Raw genomic sequence first — 25136 nt, 5'->3', positions numbered from 1 at the left:
TCATATTAGGGAACTATCGCATAATAGGCACCTTTCCTCTAATCATTTTAGCTGAAGAGTTAAATACTGTCGCAGAAGAATCTGAGTAGCACCGTGGTGTAGCGGTGATGGTACCGAACTGTTGCATGGCTCGTGAGTTCGAAACTACGCTAGACTGTACAGTTATAATTTCTATATTCGGTTGGAGTACATTCCAGAAGTATCCATAAATATCAAAAGCATTGTACTGGAATGTTCTGCAGCTGTGCACATACTGTATGTGATCTGGACGGAGGCAGTTTGTTCCGCGCTCTTGTATGTGGAAGTGCTGAATAAACCTCTTTACATAGTGAAGTTAGTGTTCGTCATTCATCTAATTACACCTTCTTCTACGTAACACTGTTGTGGTGGAGGCGCTGGGTATCGGAACTTGTGATAGCCACATTGTCGGCGACACAGTGGCTCCCATCAGGCCACGACAGTGCTGCCGTTTATGTGGCGAGAAACCCGAGCTCGGGCCATATATAACACATCGCAATCTATCGGAGACAGAGGAAGAACAGGACGTTACGATGACAGCAACTGTGTGCCACAACATGAGACATCCTTCCGGGTTCTCTGGTGACCATGGTCAAGATGCAAACAAGTTGCTGAAGGTACACGAGCGTATAGCCATATTTAACAAATGTGATGTCACCGTGTGTTTGGGTAACGTATTTTTCTATATGGAGGGCACTGCCAAGCAATGGTATGAGAATAACGAGGAGAATTTCACAAGCTGCGAAGTATTCCAGTCGGAAATGCGCAAGTATTTCGGCGAGACTCAACGACAGAAGTGCAAGGCTGAAGATAAATTAAAGTGCATGGCACAGCGTCCAGGAGAAACTACAGCATCCCGCATTCAAGACGTCTTGTAGCTGTGTAAAGTAGTAGATCCTGAATGAAGGAGGAAGGTAAGGTTGCACATCTCATGAATGATGATGCTGAGGACATGTATCAAGCACTACTGCTGAAGGAGGTTTCGACGCAGACGCCTTCATAAAATGATAACAGTATATCTAGATAATGCATCAAAAGAAAATTATATGCTAGATGTTTGAACGGCTTCCAAACGTCGTGTCGATGTCTGTGATGGAGCAAGAAACTGATTTCACGACTGTTCTTCATCAGATAGTGTGAGAGGAAGTTTAGAAGGCACTTGGATTGCACGGCGAACAAAAAACCGAGACGCTTCAAGTGGTCATAAGGGAGGAAGTGGAACAGACATTGAATCCAATCTGTCGTCCTTCATTTCCGTTTGAAACAGTGAAATAGTCGAGACCCAGGCGCAGCTACGTTCCTACAATGCCGCATGAGGAACTTGTTTGGGCACCGAGGAAGACTGACGCCTGGAGGACCCAGGATAACCAACCAGTATGTTTCCACTGTGGACGACCGGGACATGTGGTGCGCTATTGCCGAGAATGGCGGCGGATATTTGATGACGCCCGCGATTGAAGACAGCAGACCGATCTTAGTCGACGCCAAATCCAGGAAGACGAAGATGAACAAGAAGATGTGGGTGCAGGACGACGTAGGTCACCATCGCCGCCAGCTAGCCGCTTGAGAGGACGCTTCCCAATACGTCGATCAAGGTCTCCATCACCGTTTAGAAGGTCCAGCCAATCACCTAGCTGCTGCAACCTAGGAAACTAAAGGGTGCGACATTCCTTGGAAGTGAGGCCGCCGAAGAGAAAAATCCTCCGTCGTCGACCACTACAAAAGTGATAGGAAAGTACGTTGATATACTCATGGCCGGCTGAGCTACCCAAGCTCTTGTGAACTCTGGAGCATCATTTTCAGTCATTTCGGAGAAGTACCGTCACCAGTTGCAGAAAACCGTGTTCGTCGACAGCAAAACATCTCTGCTGAAGGTGGGTAATGGGAAATATGTAAAAGCTAGAGGAAGATGTACCATTCGTGTGGTGTAAGTGGCGATACAAAGCCCTTAGAATTCTTCGTCTTGCAAGAGTGGAGTCATTACGTCATTCTTGAATGGAACTTTTTGAAAGCCTCTAAGGCAATTACATATTGTGGTCGCTAGAAGATTATGCTAGACGAGATGAGATACTGTGCATAGGAAAATGCGCATCCGAGTGTGTGAAGACTATGTGTGATGGATGAAGTGATCATTCCTGCAGTCAGCGCCAGAAAGGTAACCGTCACGTGTCGTGTCTTGTATGAACGCATGGATCTTGTAGTGGAATGTAACTGAAGCATACCACTGAAGAATAACTTGGTCATCTCAGGCTCTGTCGCCTCGATTAAGAACGGATTCGGTGAATTGTGGATAGTTAACTGTCGCCGAGAACCGCAGATCCTTCCAAGACGCATGTGCGTAGCACACGCTGAGCTGTTAATTGAAGAGCAGCTGAGTGTCAGAAACCTCCAATGGCGAGTCTGTGGGCGAAACTGCCGCTACCACTACGAGACAAGATCTTCTAACTCGACTATCACCATATCTTACTAAGGAACAACAGAAGAAGCTACTTGTCATCCTTCAAGAGTTCTCAGAAGGCCTCAATCCGCAGATGAAGAGAAAATTAGACAAATCGTCGGTGAAGAACCGGATTAGCACTGGAGACCATCAGCCAATAAGCCAGAGAGCACACCGTGTGTTAGTAACGGAACGTCGAATAATTCGCGACGAGGAAGAGAAAATGATGAAGAACGACATCGTTCAGCCTTCGCAGAGCACATGGTGGTCACCAGTGGTCCTCATCAGGAGGAAGGAAATCAAGTAGATGAGACTGATCGTGAGAAAACTGCAATCATCACCCCTCGGGGCATGTATGAGTTTAAGGTAATGCTGTTTGGTTTATATAATGCACCAGCAACTTTTGAACGGATGCTGGATAATCTTCTAAGGCACCTCAAGTGGACGGTGTCTTTGTTATTTAGATGACATTATAGTTTCCTCAGAGACATTTGATGAACACATAAGAAGACTGAGGGCCGTTCTTAAGGATCTCCAACGAGGCGGATTGAAACATAAACCAAGAAGGTGTCTACTTGGAGCAAAAGAAATCAAAATACTTGAACACCTTGTGTCAAACGAAGGTGTGCGGGCCGCTCCCAGAAAACGTGAGAGCTATAATGGAGTTTCCTATTCCTAAAAGTATTAGAGATGTGAGAAGCTTCGTCGGATTATGTTCTTATTACCGTCGTCTTATCAAAGACCTTTGTATCAAAGCCAGACCACTCCAAGAATTTTAAAAGCTGATGCTAAATATATATAGGTTGGCGCTACACAAGATTCTTTCGATGTGCTGCGAAAATCTCTTACGAATGACCCTGTGCTTGGTCTGTATGATAAGAGAGCACCTACAGAACTACACACAGATGCCAGCGGGTATGGGATCGATGCTGTTCTGGTGCAAATTACGGATGGAAAAGAGAAGGTTACATTCTATGTTTCTAGGACACCCGTAGTCTAGGGGTAGCGTCTCTGATTCATAACCAAAAACGTCTTCGGTCCCGGGTTCGATCCCCGCCACTGCCTAAATTTTGATAAATAATCAGCATTGGCGGCCGAAGACTTCCGGCATAAAAAGTCGGCCTCATTCTGCCAACGGCCTTGTCAAAGAGGGCGGGGGAGCGGGTAGAGGTTCAGGGCACTCTCTTGTACTAGGGGTGGGAAATTGCCTCTAAAGGCGGAAGAATCAGCAATGATTAACGACATGAGGATGCAAAAGGCAATGGAAACCACTGCATTAAAGACACGTAACGTATATCCACAGGACATGTGGCCTGTAATTGAAGAAGTGTCATGATGATCTCTCCATTGGCAAAAGATATCGGAATAGTCCCCCATTCGGATGTCTGGGAGGGGACTGCCAAGGGAGAGGTTACCATGAGAAAAAGATTGAATAATCAACGAAAGGATAACGTTCTACGAGTCGGGGCGTGGAACGTCAGGAGCTTGAACGTGCTAGGGAAACTATAAAATCTGAAAAGGGAAATGCAAAGGCTCAATCTAGATATATTGAGTGTAAGGAAGACAAGGATTTCTGGTCAGATGAGTATCGAGTAATATCAACAGCAGCATAAAATGGTATAACAGGTGTAGGATTCGTTATGAATAGGAAGGTAGGGCAGAGGGTGTGTTTCTGTGAACAGTTCAGTGACCGGGTTGTTCTAATCAGAATCGACAGCAGACCAACACCGACAACGATAGTTCAGGTATGCATGCCGACGTCGCAAGCTGAAGATGAACAGACAGAGTAAGTTTATGAGGATATTGAAAGGGTTATGCAGTATGTAAAGGGGGACGAAAATCTAATAGTCATGGGCGACTGGAATGCAGTTGTGGCTGAAGGTGCAGAAGAAAACAATACAGGAGGATATGGGCTTGGGACAAGGAATGAATGCGGAGAAAGACTAATTGAGTTCTGTAACAAGTTTCAGCTAGTAATAGCGAATACCCTGTTCAAGAATCACAAGAGGAGTAGGTATACTTGGAAAAGGCCGGGAGATACGGGAAGATTTCAATTAGATTACATCATGGTCAGACAGAGATTCCGAAATCAGATACTGGATTGTAAGGCTTACCCAGGAGCAGATATAGACTCAGATCACAATATAGTAGTGATGAAGAGTTGGCTGAAGTTCAAGACATTAGTCAGGAAGAATCAATACGCAAAGAAGTGGGATACGGAAGTACTAAGGCATAACGAGATACGTTTGAAGTTCTCTAACGCTATAGATACAGCAATAAGGAATAGCGCAGTAGGCAATACAGTTGAAGAGGAATGGACATCTCTAAAAAGGGCCATCACAGAAGTTGGGAAGGAAAACATAGGTACAAAGAAGGTAGCTGCGAAGAAACCATGGGTAACAGAAGAAATACTTCAGTTGATTGATGAAAGGAGGAAGTACAAACATGTTCTGGGAAAATCAGGAATACAGAAATACAAGTCGCTCAGGAATGAAATACACTCCTTGAAATTGAAATAAGAACACCGTGAATTCATTGTCCCAGGAAGGGGAAACTTTATTGACACATTCCTGGGGTCAGATACATTACATGATCACAATGACAGAACCACAGGCACATAGACACAGGCAACAGAGCATGCACAATGTCGGCACTAGTACAGTGTATATCCACCTTTCGCAGCAATGCAGGCTGCTATTCTCCCATGGAGACGATCGTAGAGATGCTGGATGTAGTCCTGTGGAACGGCTTGCCATGCCATTTCCACCTGGCGCCTCAGTTGGACCAGCGTTCGTGCTGGACGTGCAGACCGCGTGAGACGACGCTTCATCCAGTCCCAAACATGCTCAATGGGGGACAGATCCGGAGATCTTGCTGGCCAGGGTAGTTGACTTACACCTTCTAGAGCACGTTGGGTGGCACGGGATACATGCGGACGTGCATTGTCCTGTTGGAACAGCAAGTTCCCTCGGTCTAGGAATGGTAGAACGATGGGTTCGATGACGGTTTGGATGTACCGTGCACTATTCAGTGTCCCCTCGACGATCACCAGTGGTGTACGGCCAGTGTAGGAGATCGCTCCCCACACCATGATGCCGGGTGTTGGCCCTGTGTGCCTCGGTCGTATGCAGTCCTGATTGTGGCGCTCACCTGCACGGCGCCAAACACGCATACGGCCATCATTGGCACCAAGCAGAAGCGACTCTCATCGCTGAAGACGACACGTCTCCATTCGTCCCTCCATTCACGCCTGTCGCGACACCACTGGAGGCGGGCTGCACGATGTTGGGGCGTGAGCGGAAGACGGCCTAACGGTGTGCGGGACCGAAGCCCAGCTTCATGGAGACGGTTGCGAATGGTCCTCGCCGATACCCCAGGAGCAACAGTGTCCCTAATTTGCTGGGAAGTGGCGGTGCGGTTCCCTACGGCACTGCGTAGGATCCTACGGTCTTGGCGTGCATCCGTGCGTCGCTGCGGTCCGGTCGCAGGTCGACGGGCACGTGCACCTTCCACCGACCACTGGCGACAACATCGATGTACTGTGGAGACCTCACGCCCCACGTGTTGAGCAATTCGGCGGTACGTCCACCCAGCCTCCCGCATGCCCACTATACGCCCTCGCTCAAAGTCCGTCAACTGCACATACGGTTCACGTCCACGCTGCCGCGGCATGCTACCAGTGTTAAAGACTGCGATGGAGCTCCGTATGCCACGGCAAACTGGCTGACACTGACGGCGGCGGTGCACAAATGCTGCGCAGCTAGCGCCATTCGACGGCCAACACCGCGGTTCCTGGTGTGTCCGCTGTGCCGTGCGTGTGATCATTGCTTGCACAGCCCTCTCGCAGTGTCCGGAACAAGTATTGTGGGACTGACACACCGGTGTCAATGTGTTCTTTTTCCATTTCCAGGAGTGTAAATAAGAAATGCAGTGAAGCTAAGATGAAATGGCTGCAGGAAAAATGCGATGACATCGAAAAAGATATGATTGTCGGAAGGAAAGACTCAGCATACAGGAAAGTCAAAACAACCTTCGGTGATATTAAAAGAACCGGTGGTAACATTAAGAGTGCAATGGGAATTCCACTGTTAAATGCAGAGGAGAGAGCAGATAGGTAGAAAGAATACATTGAAAGCCTCTATGAGGGTGAAGACTTGTCTGATGTGACAGAAGAAGAAACAGGAGTCGATTTAGAAGAGATAGGGGATCCAGTATTAGAATCGGAATTTAAAAGAGCTTTGGACGACTTATGGTCAAATAAGGCAGATGGTATAGATAACGTTCCATCAGAATTTCTAAAATCATTGGGGGAAGTGGCAACAAGAGGACTATTCACGTTGGTGTGTAGAATATATGAGTCTGGCGACATACCGTCTGACTTTCGGAAAAGCATCATCCACACAATTCCGAAGACGGCAAGAGCTGACAAGTGCGAGAATTATCGCACAATCAGCTTAACAGCTCATGCATCGAAGCTGCTTACAAAAATAATATACAGAAGAATGGAAAATAAAATTGAGAATGCGCTAGGTGACGATCAGTTTGGCTTTAGGAAAAGTAAAGGGACGAGAGAGGCAATTCTGACGTTACGGCTAATAATGGAAGCAAGGCTAAAGAAAAATCAAGCAAGGAGGACATCAAAAGCAGACTCGCTATGGCAAAAAAGGCATTTCTGGCCAAGATAGGTCTACTATTATCAAATACCGGCCTTAATTTGAGGAAAAAATTTCTGAGGATGTACGTCTGGAGTACAGCTCTGTATGGTAGTGAAACATGGACTGTGGGAAAACCGGAAGAGAAGAGAATCGAAGCATTTGAGAAGTGGTGCTATAGACGAATGTTGAAAATAAGGTGGACTGATAAGGCAAGGAATGAGGAGGTTCTATGCAGAATCGGAGAGGAAAGGAATATGTGGAAAAGACTGATAAGGAGAAGGGACAGGATGATAGGACATCTGCTAAGACATGAGGGAATGACTTCCATGGTACTAGAGGGAGCTGTAGAGGGCAAAAACTGTAGAGGAAGACAGAGATTGGAAGACGTCAAGCAAATAATTGAGGACGTAGATTGCAAGTGCTAGAGATGAAGAGGTTAGCACAAGAAAGGAATTCGTGGTGGGCCGCATCAAACCAGTCAGTAGACTGATGACCAAAAAAAAAAAAAAAAGGACACTTACAAATGCCGAGAGAAACTTCTCAATTACAAAATGAGAATGTCTTGCGGTGATCTGAGCCATGTGCAAATTTCGACAGTATCTCTACGGAAAGTCATTCACAGTTGTTACAGACCATCATTCACTTTGTTGGTTGACAGGTCTTAAGGATCCAACAGGACGACTCACCCGGTGGGCACCACGTCTTCAAGAGTATGACATTACCACTGTGTACAAAAGTGGAAGAAAACACCAATACCGATTGTCTCTCAAGAAACCCTGTGCAAGAGCATCAAGACTTTGATGAAGATGATGACTTTTTTGCTGCACTCCAGGATCTCTCTGGTGAGCAGAAGAAGGACGCCAAGATATCTCAAATTATGCTTCCCTTAAATCGGTGAGAGATTGTGAATGGAAAATTTAAAGTAGTTAAGGGATTACTTTACAAGAAAAACTTTGATTCGTTTGGAAAGATGTAGCTACCAGTGATTCATAAACACATACGCTTAGATGTTCTACAGAAATTCTATGACACACCTGAGGCCGGGAATTTAGGATCTATTGAGACATACGATAGAATTCTCAAGAGATTTCTCTGGCCTGGTATATTTACGAGTGTCCGTCACTATATGCCGCACTGTCGAGAGTGCCAGCGGAGAAAGGCAGTACCTCAGAAACCACCTGGCCGACTCATACCAATTCTACTAGCCCAAACATCTTTCCAGCGTGTTGGGATTGACCCCCTCGGGCGATTTCCAACGTCTGCTACTTGCAATAGATGGATTATTGTTTAAACTGATTATTTGACACGCTATGTCATTATAAAAGCCGTGAAAACTGCCGAAGCATCGGAGGTAGCCAAATTCATGGTGGAAGACATTTTATTACAACATGGCGTCTCAAGGTCGTTACTTACGGATCGAATGAAAGTTTTTCAATCGAATCTTGTGACTGAGATCAACCGTCGGTGCAACATTATTCATCACATAACGACTGCCTACCATCCGCAAACTAACGGGCTTACAGAACGCCTTAATAACACAGAGGCTGAGATGCTATCAATGTTCGTCAATGTTGCGCAGAACAACTGGGATGAGGTGCTACCTTTTGCCTACAACACCGCCAAACAAGGCAGCACAAGCTTTACGCCATTTTTCCTGGTGCATGGGCGTGAGGTGACTACGACGATGGACACTGTGTTTCCGTTACATCCTGATGACGTGGATGACGACTACATGGGCCAGGTGTTAACCAGAGCTGAGGAAGCTCGGCAGTTAGCTCGACTCCGCACGCTGCAGGCACAAGAAAACGATCGCAGAAGGTATGACGCGAGTCACCGCCCTGTTGTCTACCAGCCTGGTGACCTCGTCTGGATCTTCACTCCTGTTCGAAAAGTTGGTCTCTCTGAGAAGCTCCTCAGGCGCTACTTTTGACCTTATAAGGTTTGTAAGACAGTTGTCTGATGTTACTTATGAAGTTGAAGATTTCGATCCTGACACTAGATGACGAAAGGTCAGACATACGTTCCACGCCCTTCGAATGAAGCCCTATAAGAATCCTGCAACCCAGGGTAAATTCGAAGCTCCAGCGACAGGCAACAAGCCGAAAGGTGATGAAGAGTGCAGCGGCAAGGGAAGTTCCAAGAAGATCACCGCCATGGCGAGAATCAGTCATGAGGAGTCGGAGGACCGATAACTCGTTCAGGGACTAGGACGTAGCATCGAGACACTGTTCGCTTAAGGAGGGATCAATGTCCCACCAAAAGCTGAGTAGCACCGTGGTTTAGTGGTTACGTTACTAACGTGTTGCGTGGAGGGTTGTCTGTTCAGAACACACCTGGACTGTATAGTTTTAATTTCTATATTCGGTTCGAGTACATCCTAGAATTATCAAAAATCTCAAGAAGTATTGTACTGGAATGTTCTGTAGCTGTATATACACTGTACTTGTTCTGGCCGGAGGCAGTTGACCCTGCGCTCTTGTTTGTGCAAGCGCTGCATAATCCTGCGTTAAGTGAAGTTAGTGTTCGTCATTCATCCAATTACGCCTTCTACTGCGTGACAATACTTCTGTTTCATGATTTTATCCTAAAGTGATTGGAATTATATTCACATTTGCGAGTGATTCATTTTTTTCTCATAGTTATTATTAATGGCAAGTATAGGTGGGGACTGTTTACTATACCAGTTATCTTATTTTATTATATGGCAAGAACGAAGGTTTTACTAACTATTTCTCTCATTTGTCTTCATTGATTAATTTTTGGATTGTTGAATTCCAGCAAGAAAGAAATTTTGTATAAAAGAAGGTCATTCCTCTATGCTAGGTTTCGCAGGTGACTTGACTGTAGTCTCCTATGTTTCAAAAGTGAGCTAGTCGGTAATCTCACTCTGTATTGAGCATCATGAGAAGCATGTGAGTGGTGAGAAAAACGAAAACAAATCTGTAATTATTCTCCATTACAACAAAACCAAATAGGCCACACATAATGGAGACAAAATGACAAGAGAACACAGCTGTGGTAGAGGAAGCAGCAAGGTGGGCACTGTGACTTCAAGGAGGAGATGGATATAGCAGAACCGAATAGACATATTCTGTACTGTAAGTAGGCTGTTTAGGTTTTTTTATTGGTAACGCCACCTCTGTATGAAAATCACTGGCTGTGCTGTGTGCAGTCTGTGGCTGCTTAGCATTGTTGTAATACTCGCCATTGTAGTGTTAGGCAGCTGGCTGTGAACAGCGCGTAGCGTTGCGCAGTTGGAGGTGAGCCGCCAGCAGTGGTGGATGTGGGGAGAGAGATGGCGGAGTTTTGAAATTTGTCATGAACTGCTATATTTTTATATGATGATATCAACGTAAATACATTGTTTGTTCTCTATTAATATCTTTCATTTGCTAACTACCCCTATCAGTAGTTAGTGCCTTCCATAGTTTGAATCTTTTATTTAGCTGGCAGTAGTGGCGCTCGCTGTATTGCAGTAGCTTGAGCAGCGAAGATTTTTGTGAGGTAAGTGATTTGTGAAAGGTATAGTTTCATGTTAGTCACGGCCATTCTTTTGAAGGGAATTTTGAAAGTCAGATTGCGTTGCGCTAACAAAATATTGTGTGTCAGTTTAAGCACAGTCATGTATAATTGTTTAAAGGGGACGTTTCATATGGCGACCCTGCCAGGATACCTCACTGGAATCTTCTGATTTTTTTTTTCTTGTAGTTTGTGTAATTAGTGTAGCTTTTGTTTATTGCTAGCGCGTAATTGTAGAGAAAATCTCCTTTGTAGTTGCAGTCTTTCATTGTTATACAGTAAAACAATTGTGGCATGCATGTAGATTTGCACAAAGTGTTTCGCAGCTGCAATTAACTAGATATTATTTTCAGTGTTATGTTAATGTGATCTCTTATTTTTGCTCTTCAAATTGTGCTTTTCTGTGTTATCGTGAAATATTGTGACAATAATGGCGTGTGAAAAACGTAATACTAGGCTCCAAAGTAAATTGAGAAATGACAGTGAAGACGAAAGCAGTGTGTTAGCGCCGCAGAGTAATGAATTAACTAATGTTCAAAGTAGTAATTTGGTAACTGTGCATAGGGAAATGGAGCGGGCGGCAAACAATGGTGTAGACAGTGAAACAATTAGAGAACAGGGAAGCATTATCGATCGATCGGTCGGCAACAGCTCGCCTCAGGAATCCGAAATGACAGGAAACAATCTCGCAAATACTGCAGATTCAGGTTTTGGATCCTCACCGTTTTCTCAAATAAGTCAAGACACATTTTCTGCTGGTCAAAATGTGAATGTTTCCGGTGCAAATTCACTGCTGAAAAGCACTGAGGAACATGTTCCAGACACCAGTGCATTGTTATTACAATTAATACAGCAAATGGGACAAACACAGCAAAAGCTTCAAAAGTTAGACACAATGGAACAAAATCTTCGAAAGTTAGATACAGTGGAACAAAATCTTAAAAAGTTAGACACAGTGGAACAAAATCTTAAAAAGTTAGGAACAATGGAACAACATCAGAGACAAACACAGCAACAGTTAGACACAATGGAACAAAATCTTAAAAAGTTAGACACCACACTTGAACAAACACGTGAAGATTTAACTACTGAGTTACATAACATTGAATCGAAATGTCAAAAAGTCTGTAAAGACGTAAAAACACAAATTTGTGAGCATTTTCGACCTATTTTTTCGCGGCATGAAAATGCATTACAGAATCACGAAGCAGCCATAAAAGAACTGCAAGCCATTGTTCATGAAAATCATGAGACCTTGTGGGCTAAAATTTACTCAGTTGCATCTACCGATTCGGTTACGCAACTTGCAATAACTCAGGAAAACTTAAAGGACACAGTAGATTCGATTACAACACAAATGGACTCTCTGAAACTTGGTTCAGAAAAACACACTGAGGAAATGTGTTCACTATCGGAGAAAGTAGCCGAACTTTCGCATCAGGTCACTAACTTATCTACAAAGGTAGATGATGATCTGAATGACACAAGACCTGTAGCCTTCACTGACACAGAAGAGTATGAACCAACTAGAAATTTCAAACAGAATCAAAATCACATTAATACACAGTACAAAAGAGAAATCCAGGAAGTACAAGATCAGCTGACACAGGTAATACAAGAATTACGTATTTCAGAGGATACTCGCGCCCCAATACGGGAAGAGGGACACAGAAATACGGAACAGCCACAAAATAATAACACAGGGCATTTCGGAAGTTATGAAAGAAATTGGCAATGTGCACCGAATTTTGATATGGAACGGCCGACACGACCAAACAATGACTGATATGCGACTCGCCGACATGATGATTTTGACTATAAGCTGTTCATTACTACACGTAAATTCAAAACATTTAAGAATTCTGGCAACGACATTCATCCACAAGCATGGCTCCATCAATTCTCGCATTGTTTTCCTCCCAACTGGTCGTTAGAACACAGATTAGAATTTATGTGTGGCTACTTGGAGAATGAACCAGCTGTAAGAATGCGATCGGTAATTCACGATTGCCACAGTGAAGGAGAGTTTTACCATGCCTTCCTCTCAGCATATTGGTCTCAAGCCACACAAGACCGTGTAAAACATAGCATCATAATGATGAAACGTTTCGAACAATCTGAATTTTCCAGTCTTATGAAATATTTTGAAGACATGTTGCATAAGAATCAGTATCTTTCAAACCCATACAGCCCCTCAGAACTCATCCCCATTTGCTTAATCAAACTGCCTGAACATTTACGACATATTATTTTGGCAGGACGTTGCAAAGACGACATTGAAGCATTTCAGGGACTTTTACAAGAATTAGAAATTGACACTGACAATCGCGGAACGCGAAACCAGGAACACAACAATTACAGGTCACATCCGTCGCAATTCCGCGATGAAAGAAGTAATAACTTGACACGACAAGGCTATTCTCACAACACAAATCGTGACCAAAACAGACACCACCCGTATGACAACCGTTGGCAGAGTAGTAATAGTTACAGAGAAAGATCGCATTTCCGTAGTAATGAATATGACAGAGATAACCACAGAAACAGACAATATGGGAACCAAAACAATTATTACCAGGGGAGACAGAATAACTTCAGACCTAACAGTTCAGCGCGGAGTTACGATTCAGGGAGAAATTCTCCACCACGTGACCGACAAGGAAGAAGCTACGGAATCTACCGACATGACGACAGACGATATAATCACAACGACAGACGTCAATTTCATCAGAACTGGCGGGATTCTAACACGGCTGGGCCCTCTCGGCAAGGCGAATTTGTAGAAGTTAGGTCTCCTAATCCCAATAACGACGCGCGCCAACAAAGAGACAGACAATGACTCGCACAGCAGGCAGCCGCGTGCGCCAGGTGGCTCAGAGAAAAATAACATAGACGCTAGCCTTGAGAAAAATTCCAGTATTCTTTACCGACGTATACCGCCTGACAATTGCATTCAAGTTCAAACTCTGAGTACTATGAAGAGTAAAGGTTTGCACCACACTTCACATGTAAAACCATTATTGAAAGATAATCTGCTTTTTAACTTTGTCATTGCCATAAAACTTTTCACTTTACATTGCTAGTATGCTTGTCAGACTTAGAATCTGTTAACATGCAACAATATTTGAAGTTAAATATCCAGTCAAGAACCAAGAGAACTTATTGAAACAGAAATGACGAATGCATTGTTATAGTGAACAGACGTCACAGTGTTATCGTGTGTGTACATTCTTGCTTGTTAGTTGCACGATTATGGAACGACTATAAGGCTTACATACTTAGAACATTTACCAGTACTGCTAATGAGATTTTAATGCAACATTTTGGTTTACTTGAAAATATATTCTGGATTTAAAGTACTTTCAGTGAGATACCAGATGGCACAGTGGTTAGTTTATGTGACAGCTACACGATTTTATCACGACGCTACTAATAAGTGACAATTTACAATGTTGCTTTTGCAGTGTTTCTGTTTTATATCTGCACAGTTTTCTGTTTTATTCTGGAAAGTAAAACAGGTTTTAGTAGTAACTTTTGTGGTACAGCTACAATGAGACTGCCTTTTCCGTAGCACAACAATACGTTACAGCACAGTACTTTCCTCATCACGGCAATAAGCGTAATAACTAAGACATTTATACGCAAAGCATTTCACTTTTGTGTATTATGAGGTAAGTACATTGACTTCTGCAGAACTTAGCTTTCGGAGGACGATAACTACGACACTTCCACACAGATTATGTTGCAACAAGACGCACATTTAGCGCTACAGTACACGTATTTGAGTGATTAATTTTGTACTTAAAACACTTATTTTTAAAGATTTTTGAATTACAAAGATAGTTTTCCGTGATACATTTCATTCCATTGCTGTAATCTGTAACACCTGATGGTATAATTACATTAATCCTCAGGGGGGTACACACTTACTTTGTGTACCATGTGTTTGGCAACCACAAGGAACCCTAGCTAATATGGTATTTGCTTATACAACTTTACACATCGGTACCATATTTCTCTAACACACAAATTACACAGCTATCTGATCATTTAACTGAGAGATAAACATTTTTTTACTACATCAGTGACACATGTTTACGCAATACACAGTTGGGTAACTTCACACTTATGAAACTGTATTTTGTCTGTACTTTGTAAACTGTTCATATTTTTTCGGAACCATTGTGATACTATGAGAGCTTTGAATGATATATTTGGTAAGGGAGCATGATTTTAAAGTACGTTTGAGGTAGATGACACTATTGAAATGAGCAGAGAATTTTTTTTAGGTTTTGAAATTATTGGAGGAAGCTACGACGATTTTGAGAATTGACTGAGATGTTATGATATTATTACGACGACGATGTGTACTATGCTGTTGAGATATGTTTATGATCAATAAGATGATGCTACCGTATATGAGGAATAAGAAGTACGTTGGAAACCAAGAAGCGTACTTTAAGAGTTATGAAATGTGCGTAAATGCGTGACTGTATCACAATGCTGACAAATATTTTATTTGGACACTTATGTTTATAGGGTTTTGTTTCTACACATTTGTAACACAAATTTTCGACCTGTGAAATTTTTGTGTGAGACTGTCACTGTAGCGGAAACTGCTGTTGTAAATATTTCCGTAAGAAAGTTAAGTGACCACCTGCACGTAATGTGTCGCGGGCACCCACCTGGGCGACAGCCGCCCGAAAAAAAGCCATTAGCCTTTCAGCGGCGCAGGTAGAATAAAAGAAAGGGGAGGCCATTGTCCTCGCTATTGACATTTCCTTGTTGAAAGAATACTGTGGAGCTCGTAATTTATGATATTTACTAAAATGCCTAATGAAATGATTAGAAACATTTTACATCTATTGTCTTTGTAGTTAAGAGATTGCTCATTTTGTTTAATATCTGGTTTCCAGCTGTGTTGCAGCATTGGTTTTATAAAATAAACTTAAATGCATCTGCTAATGTGAACACTTTCTGTCAACAGATTTATTAAATAATTATTTTCTGATCCACATTCTTCGAATAAGGAGCTCTTGGAATGGAGAGAACAATAAGAAGGGACTAATAACAGTAACTGCATCTATAATTTTCTTTTCAAGTACTTGGTAATTTCTTTTGTAGAATAATTTGTGGTGCACCACTTTAATTACATAGATATTAAGATGTGATTATACATTTCCCTTATCTACATTGTTATCTTTAGTGTACTATTTTTTCTGCTTGAGCTATGTCATGTTTACATATAAGCTGCTGTTTGCCAGGCATAGTGCTACTGAATTTTAATTTGTGTTACTCTGCTAAGCCTGATTTATTTTCCTTGTTTGCTGCTCATTGCCTTATATTAGTTGTAATTTATGCTGCTTGCTTCGCCATTTGTATTTTTGATCATTGCTGTTTGTGTTAATTGTTTTGTGCTGCTGCATTGCCTCGTCCCTTAGTTTAGCATCTGAGCTCAGTAGATTTAAGTTAGCTTAAGAGGGGGTAGCCTCTAAGAGAATGAGTTGCGATGAATTGGAAGAAATGCATTGAGAAGTTATACGAAAAAAAGTACAGAAAACAGGTTTAGGTAGGATTTTCTTGGAAATAAATGTTGAGATAAGGAATGTGTCAACATATAAATACAGAAAGCATGCTTTGATAGAATTTTTTTGGTGGAAACAAAGGATGAAATAAGAGGAAAGATATATGAAGTTTTGGGTTGGACTGCAGTACCAAATGTTACACTGAAAACGAACCCTGTCCTTTCCTATTGGTGTTATCCCACTATGTGTTTCTGTACCCTTGTGTATTTGTTTTCTTCCTGTCTCTGTGTAGTTTCATAGAATTTTTTCTTCTTTTAATATTAAGCTACATTCACTATGATGAGGAATACTGTTATCCTCGAATATAATTGGCATTAATAATATGTTATTTACTTTGTAAAGATGTTAGACATTATTAATTCTGCTCTGTTTAATGCTCATGTGTGAAGCTGATGTTTCAAAAGTTATTGTGATCTTTTATGTATGTAATCATGTCATCATTCCACTGATGTATATGTTAGTTCGATTCTTTTGTAACGCCTGTACTACAAATGTTATCTGTATTGTTATGCTTTTAATGATGTATTTTGTACCTTTGTTATTGTATTCTTATGTTATAAAATTGTAATTGTCACCAGTTCATGATATTATTAACTTGTTAGTTACATTTCACTGCACACGTTTCTGTTGGTCATAGTATATGGACAATATGTGAGAAGTTGGGACCGTTAGTGTTTGCACGTGTGTTACTAATCAGCAAGGGACTGGATAACAGCATTGCTGGTTCTAAGGACAATTTCAAAAACTTTGTGAGTGCACAAGTGGTGGTTTATGGACTTGCTATATTGTCCACAAGACTCTTCGATGGTGATTGTGCACCTGCACAGTCGCAACAGATGGCTGCTGGCGTCTCTACAAGGACTACAGTGGGTCTGCATCTTTGATGACCCACCAGTACCATTATCTCTACAAGGACTACAGTGGGTCTACATCTTTGATGATCCATCAATACCATTATTTCTACAAGGACTGCAGTGGGTCTGCACCTCTGGTAGCCCACCAATACCGTAATCTCTACCAGGACTACAGTGGGTCTGCTCTGTGATGACCTACCCACCAATATTCTTCAAAACTTCGACTGACTCCGCTGTGGGTTTGCTCTGTTGTGGCCCATTACCTGTCAGCATGTCAAGAGTCAGCACTGTCTTTCCGTTGGAAGGACAACACTACTTCTTCAAGACGGCATGGAAATCCACTACTTCCGTGTGCATTGTCTTTTACTTTTCAGACTTTGAGAAAAGAAACGGCAGTTTCACTGTGATGAATGATCAGGACTGTCTTTATAGACTGTGAGAAAATTTGAGCTTTTGACCAACATAGTATCAATAAGTGTGTGCATTTGATTTCTTTGTTATTGTAATTGTGAAAAAAGTTTAACAAATATGTATTAGCCAGTGCCCAAAAAAATTTGTAAAATTTTTTGTGGGGAGCGTGGGGGCTATGTAAGTAGGCTGTTTAGGTTTTTTTATTGGTAACGCCACCTCTGTATGAAAATCACTGGCTGTGCTGTGTGCAGTCTGTGGCTGCTTTGCATTGTTGTAATACTCGCCATTGTAGTGTTAGGCAGCTGGCTGTGAACAGCGCGTAGCGTTGCGCAGTTGGAGGTGAGCCGCCAGCAGTGGTGGATGTGGGGAGAGAGATGGCGGAGTTTTGAAATTTGTCATGAACTGCTATACTTATATATGATGATATCAAGGTAAATACATTGTTTGTTCTCTATTAATATCTTTCATTTGCTAACTATCCCTATCAGTAGTTAGTGCCTTCCATAGTTTGAATCTTTTATTTAGCTGGCAGTAGTGGCGCTCACTGTGTTGCAGTAGCTTGAGCAGCGAAGATTTTTGTGAGGTAAGTGATTTGTGAAAGGTATAGTTTCATGTTAGTCAGGGCCATTCTTTTGTAGGGAATTTTGAAAGTCAGATTGCGTTGCGCTAACAAAATATTGTGTGTCAGTTTAAGCACAGTCATGTATAATTGTTTAAAGGGGACGTTTCAGTACACGTTAAGATTTCCTGAGCGACAGGAGAATAAATGAAGCTGACAGAAACTCTTCATGCCTGAGATGGCATTTGGAGTTAGCATATACAAAATGGAACAAGGAGCCAGGTGAGTCAAAGATCTTCAAAAGGGTGTTCAAGATGTACAGAAATTTCGACAGCAAAGATCTGTCCCCAGTGCTCTAAGTTACCAACATCGCAGTGGTGTCAAGATTGCAAGAGGAACGAAGATTGGAAAACTAGGTTCTCCTGTGTTTGTAATACACACAGAGAAGAATCTGGTTGTGAAGCACATATGTGCAAAGCTGTACCTGAATGAACAATAAAATATGTTACTTGTTATTCTGAGACCAAGTACTATGATTCTCCAATAGCAGTCAAATTCTATATATGTTCAGTTTAATATATGTTCAAAGCAGATTTCTGTTGTGAGTGATACAAAATTTATTGCGGCTACTTTCCATCTGTACTCCGTTTAAACTGCATTGCAGCACTAAATAATGAGATTCATTGAAAATAACAGAATCTAAAAACAAATATCACACTAAATCCCTATTTTTATTGAGGCAGTCAAAATACCCAGCTTGGTAAACTAGAGGCGTCGTACGGCTTGTCCACAGGAAGGTTGGGTTGTAGAAAATCTCGCGCTGATGAGCGGCAGGAGCTCGTCGACAGAGACGAGGTACACTCTCGTACATGATGCTTGCGGCGACATCGCTCGTCAAGGGCCTCCAGGCCAGTACAACCGATACGATGTTTCGGAGGTGTGGGGATAAGAACTTGCGATTGGAACGTGGGCTGCATCCAGTAAATAACTGTCTGTCCACATTTGTAAAAGTTCGCGTAACTGACCACAGACTTACTGAGATAAATAAGGTGACAGCGACTTGATATAACATCTGAGTTAGAATCATGTATTTACTCACGGGGTCAGTCAGCATTATCGTTTTCAATTCCAGTGCGCTCCCATCTACATTTTAATACACACACAGAAACAAAGAGCGACGCTCCATGAAGAAATTATTCGAATGGTACGAAAATCGGTAAATGTAATGTACCAGTAGAGGTACACAAATGTTTACAACCTGATAAAATTTGAAAGACTTGAACTTCCATTACTTCACCTATGTGGTCAAAATTTTTATGTCATTAGATTACCGGTTTCGGTAGTGCTCGGTGGTGTTCATGGCTCCAGTATATTAGGACACGCTTTTATGAAACAGATCTGAAGATGGTCATTATAGACCGAAACCGGTCCTCTGCTGACATAAAAAATTGTGGTGATACACATGAAGTAAAGGAAATTTATTCTATTTGCGGGCCATTGTTCAATTCACGACCACGTTGCTGATTGTTGAATTATTTATTCAAGACAAAGAGTTTCACAAACTGGGCACATCAATAACGTGTGGTCCACCTCTGGCCCTTATGCAAGCAGTTATCCTCCTTGGAAATGATTGATGGCGTTGTTGATGTCCTCCTGAGGGATATCGTGCAAGATTCTGTCCAACTGGCGCGTTAGATCGTCAAAATCTGCAGCTGGTTGGAGGGCCCTGCCCGTAATAATCCAAACGGTCTCAACCGAGGAGGGATCTGGCGATCTTGCTGGTGAAGGTACGGGTTGTCAGCACTGTGACAAATAGTAGAAATACTCGATGTGAGCTGGGCGGGGGGGGGGGGGGATTATCTTGTTAAAATGTAAGCCCAGGCGACATACCACTGTGCTGTGTGGATGTTGCGGATGACAACCAAAGAAGTCCTGCTATGAAAAGAAATAACACCCCAAGCAACCAGGCCATCACTCCTGGTTGTCGGAGCATAAGGGGGCGACGACCAGGTTGGTAACTTGCCTATCGCTGTCAGATGCGTCGCCAGACAGGTATTCGCCCTGGAAACTCATTGACATGAGTAGAAATGTCTTCAGTGATAAGCCCCACTTCCAATGAGCCCCAGGGACCAGCGATAATTCCTTTGTGGTGCGATGCTTTATGTGTTAAGCTGTATTTGTCCAGTTACTACCAGTGTCGTCATCCCACCCTTGTTGTACGTGGAGTAATTGTGTCAGTGCTTGTTTTACGTAGAAACATGTTGTTGTGCAATATTATTTCGTGATGTCGACTTATTGCTCCCTGAATTATAAATGAAATATCTAAACTGGACCTTGAATTAAGTACTAGTACTTAGAAATTTTAATCCAAATCATGATAGCTATTAACTTGCGCCTAGCTTAATAGCAAATAATCAGTTAATATTCATTAAAATAATTACCGTTTCCATCGTGTAACACAGCTGATAGTTAACTGGGTTTGTCTGAGCATTCTGACACACGCAATAGAGGCAGAGCAGACTCTTTTCAACCGGCACGGGTTCATAGCTCGGATGGTACCTTGCAGCCAGTGTCCATACATGGATGATGATGATGACGTTGATCAAATGCTACAAAACGTAGAATGTCCCACGTACCTCGCTGAGATGGGAATTATATGAATTACACTCCATAGCTCCCACGGGCAAAAATGTTCCGGATTCGTAAATAAGTCAAAGGCATAGAGTGTTTTTTTATCCCATTAATGTCCGAATAATTTTTTCTCTCAATTTTTTACACTTATTACTTGTAGCTTGTTTATTACATTGAAAACGAAGAATTTTAATTGATAAATCAATATTAACTTCGTAGTTTTAATGTATTATACCGAACCATACACAAAACGCTAAGTACAACAGAGAGTTAAACAAACATTTGTAAGAGAAGTAAGCACATTTTTGTACATAAGAAAGACCACATAGTCAGACAGTCGACGAAGTGACGCATCGTAAACAAAAATTGTCCATATAGTCGCAGAGTGACGGACAGAATCGTCCATATTTTGTGCAAATATTGCGTAAAGGCTATTTATAAACCGAAGAGAAGATCAAAGATTGTGTCAGATCGGCAAAGGAGAAAAGAAACCCATTTCCAATTCGGGAATACACCGCATACCTCATACAAGCGGAAAAGTTTATATGCGAGTGACTGGACAATCAGTCAGCACAGATGCGGTGTTGCAGGTTGGGGCAGGTGGAGATATCGGCCGTGGCAGCGCACGCGCTGAATGAGAGAGACCGCATAGTAGCATTCGCCGACGTGAAAGTATCTGTCAAGCCCGCTTCTTCAGAAAAGCTGTAGAAATGCACAAACACGAGAAATATGCAGACTTGAGAATTTCAAGAAGAAAGAAGAAAGCCTCAACGTGAACGAATCCTGGTTACCCGTGCAGTGAATGACCGTTGCAGTAGCAAGGGTAGAATCGCACAGGAATGCCTACTGAAAAGAAGCGGCCTCGTGCTCGACTCCAGTCCACCACCAGCAATGGAGTGTGAAACTCTGATAATGCCAGTTACTCGTGCTGGCGAAACGTCACGGCGATCATCAAACAAACGTCAGCCGAAGAACCCAAAACAGAAGCCAACAGGCAGTTTGTTAACAAGTTGCCACGAAAGTTTAAAGTGCATTAATTTTAAACAGGCCTAGTAGCCTGAGCTTAGTAACGTGTATCTTATAAGGATGTGGAGCTCAATCTTGTTTCTGAAACTTCGCAAACAATTGATGCAGTTATGAAGGCCTATGAGCCACGGCGCTTACGAATCCACTGATGCGTAATTCGTGCTGCCTTCGTCTCCACTACACAGTGGGAAATTTTTGATTTTTTTGTACATGCAGGTTCCGTATGAAACGGTTTTATGTGGAATTTTATTATTGTTTGTCTAATTTCATTGTATACCACTGTGGTAGAACTTTTGTGACCGACACGACAGACACGATTGCACGGAATAACGAAGCGTGTGCCTCAGCACACACAGCTGACCCACCGAAAGAAACGGTCCTCGCGTAATTGCCAGGCTTAGACGGGGTTTCCCGTAAGTGTAACAGTTAGTATGTGGAGAAGGACTAGTTACAGGAAGAAGCAGACAGAGAACATATGACTTATGTTAGTCAGCACGGTCACTATAGTCAAGGTTTTATCATTTGGACACATTATGAATCTGGTCACGTGAATTGTGGCGTGCTACCCTGAGGAGATCTGGTGAAACTGTAAATACTGGACGTGTCGCTTCCGCGTTTATCGAGTTTGTGCGTGTGTGTGTGTGTGTGTGTGTGTGTGTGTGTGTGTGTGTGTGTGTTTGTTCGAACCCTCTGTAGAGATAATCCAGCTGACAACGAGTGTATTGATCGAAACCTGTGTAATGACTGTTGGTTTGTGACTTGTAATTTTTTTCTTTACTTTTAGGCGACAATGTTAAAGACTGACTATAAGGGCTGAGAAACATTTATTCACTAATTTTAACGCACTGCATCGGCGTTTCTGCAAAACTGCTTGCTCTTGAGATGTCATATTTTATTTTGTCCTTCACATATTAATTCTAACACATGACGTCAACGGTGTCAGTTTGTGAGCACTTGTAAATATGTCACATTTAAGATGAGATGGTGTTATATTTTGATCAGTCATGCTTGAGACAGCCTAAAATGATCTCACAAATACGCTACTCATTTAACGACATGCACTTAACATTGTCCTTACAGTAGTAGAAACGCATGAGAAATTAGTTTAAGCTTTAGTTCAAAAATGGCTCTGAGCACTATGGGACTCAACTGCTGAGGTCATTAGTCCCCTAGAACTTAGAACTAGTTAAACCTAACTAACCTAAGGACATCACAAACATCCATGCCCGAGGCAGGATTCGAACCTGCGACCGTAGCGGTCTTGCGGTTCCAGACTGCAGCGCCTTTAACCGCACGGCCACTTCGGCCGGCTTAAGCTTTAGTAGTCACTTTTACATGTTCATTGGTTGAGAATTTAGGGTAAGCTTTAGACTCACTTTTACATTTTCATTTGTTTGTATGTGCTTTCAATGGTTTTACAAATTTGTTCTGCTACACAACCGTACAATACCACAAGTGCAGTTTAATTTTTTTCTGGTTGTATCTTGTTGGTTTTGAACACGTGTTTCTGCAACCGTCATTCCTTCATTAGTTGATGTGTTTTACTACGGATGTCTTTCTTTTAATGATATCCTCATTGTTCATCATAATATTTTATGTATTAGAGTATGATTAAAATGTAGTGCGCGGTTTGGTGTTGTGATGTCATGAGTGTAGTTAGAATAATTAATTGTAAAGGGAATTCAGAATAAATGGACTAGCGATCTACGAATTTGTGGGGAAAGAAAAGTAGTACATATGCTCATTTACAAATATCCTTCATTAACTTGTGCTGCTGATAGATCTTACAATGCCCTCATGGGCACATTTTATTCCCACGGGTGCGTGATGTTACGTGGCGGGTTTTCTCTTAAAATGTCAGACAACGTATTTCAGAATATTATATACTGTTCACTTTATCGACGTAGTTGTTGCCTTACCCCGTTCCACAACTGCATACCATACTCAGTATCATCAGTTACTGCCTATTTACTGCCTTAATTTCTCTTCTCTTTCACTACGGTAAAGGACCGCAGAATTCAGAGGCTACAAGCCAGCTGGCGAAACACAGTTTTCTTAAAAGGAACTATCATTGCCCCCCATGGCCGAGTCTCAGGCTCAGGTAGCCACCGAAGCGTTCAGTATCCCTTGGCTCTTCGATCAATCCCACGCGCTCTGATGGATCACGGGATAGGCATCTGCAGAGGAAAATACAACATTGTTCAAACAGTCCTTTTTATGGGATGAAACTGTAGCCAGGAGTCGCTTCCCAGAGGTCAGTGTGGGAAGCACCGATGTCTCAGCAACCACGCTACAGAATAAAGTTCTGTTTAAATGTCTAAAACAAGACTGTCCATTGTTTCGTGGCCTTAATTTTCATAGATTGCGCGTTTTCATGCGTGTCTACGTGGAACGTCACTCATTTGTCAGCTCCAGAATCGCATCATGGAATGGGAGAAGTCTCCCTGTTTCTTCTTTGTGCCACTACAATATTGGTTAACTATTACGAAAGACGCAAGAGTTGGAGTTTGTTTAACATTACTATTAAAATGTCACCGGACGGCGACTGACGGCATGCGCCCTCCTGTCACACAAGAGGTCGTCTCCACTGCAGGAGTGAGGACGAAGAGAGGGCCGAACTGAAAGGCTACAGCCAGTACCACCATGGACTGCAGCTTTCACACTACGCTAGTTACACCAGTTTGGTAAGATGAGCCTTCAGTACGATGACTGATGCAGAAGGAATCCGAAGTTATTCTTCCTCTTTAGGCGAAAGTTGTACAGTTTCAACGTTTCGCAGCGAGGCAGTTCCTTGCATTGTGCATTTTGATGAGCTTTCAGGTATTCGTAACTATTTTTATGTACTGTTCTTGCAATCGACTAAATTCCCTTACAGTCATTGGTCATACCTGAGAATAGCTTTTGTGATTATTCTTTTATAGCGCTTATCTGGGTGTGCCAAGATTAAATTTTGCAAGTGTAATCCCATTTCCCGTTCTTAAATGTTCATTCTGTTATGTTAGTGGGCAAATCTTATGTTAATAGTTACGATGATAATCCTGACTAATGTAGTGACCATTTGTTTCTGTTGTATGTAGATAATCCTCGTTTCCATACACAGGCAAGGGACTCTACTGCCCGTCAACGGATTCGAACGTGGGTTCTCTGCTGGGCGTGACGAAGAGGATGGTGGGGGTGTGCCCACGGATGATTCCTGATGACGAAATAACATTCACTGATCAACTGCAACGCATTGGTTGTTGGCCGTCGGATGCCCGGCAGACGCTCACACCCTCTCCCGCTGTTGCGGCTGTAGCTCCGCTGGCTTAACTGGAATCCGCTACGGTCTTGCTGGAGCGTACCGCGGCCGCGGCGGCTGGAACCACGGGACGCGGGCCTCTGCTGTGATGGCAGCTGGAGGGCGTGGCGGAGGCGGCAGTCTCTGTCTCGCTGTCTCAGCGA

This window comes from Schistocerca americana, chromosome 4 (assembly GCF_021461395.2).
Source record: "Schistocerca americana isolate TAMUIC-IGC-003095 chromosome 4, iqSchAmer2.1, whole genome shotgun sequence".
In the NCBI taxonomy this organism is placed as follows: Eukaryota; Metazoa; Arthropoda; class Insecta; order Orthoptera; family Acrididae; genus Schistocerca; species Schistocerca americana.
The sequence above is the reverse complement of the archived record's forward strand: the minus strand, read 5'-3'. Positions refer to the sequence as shown.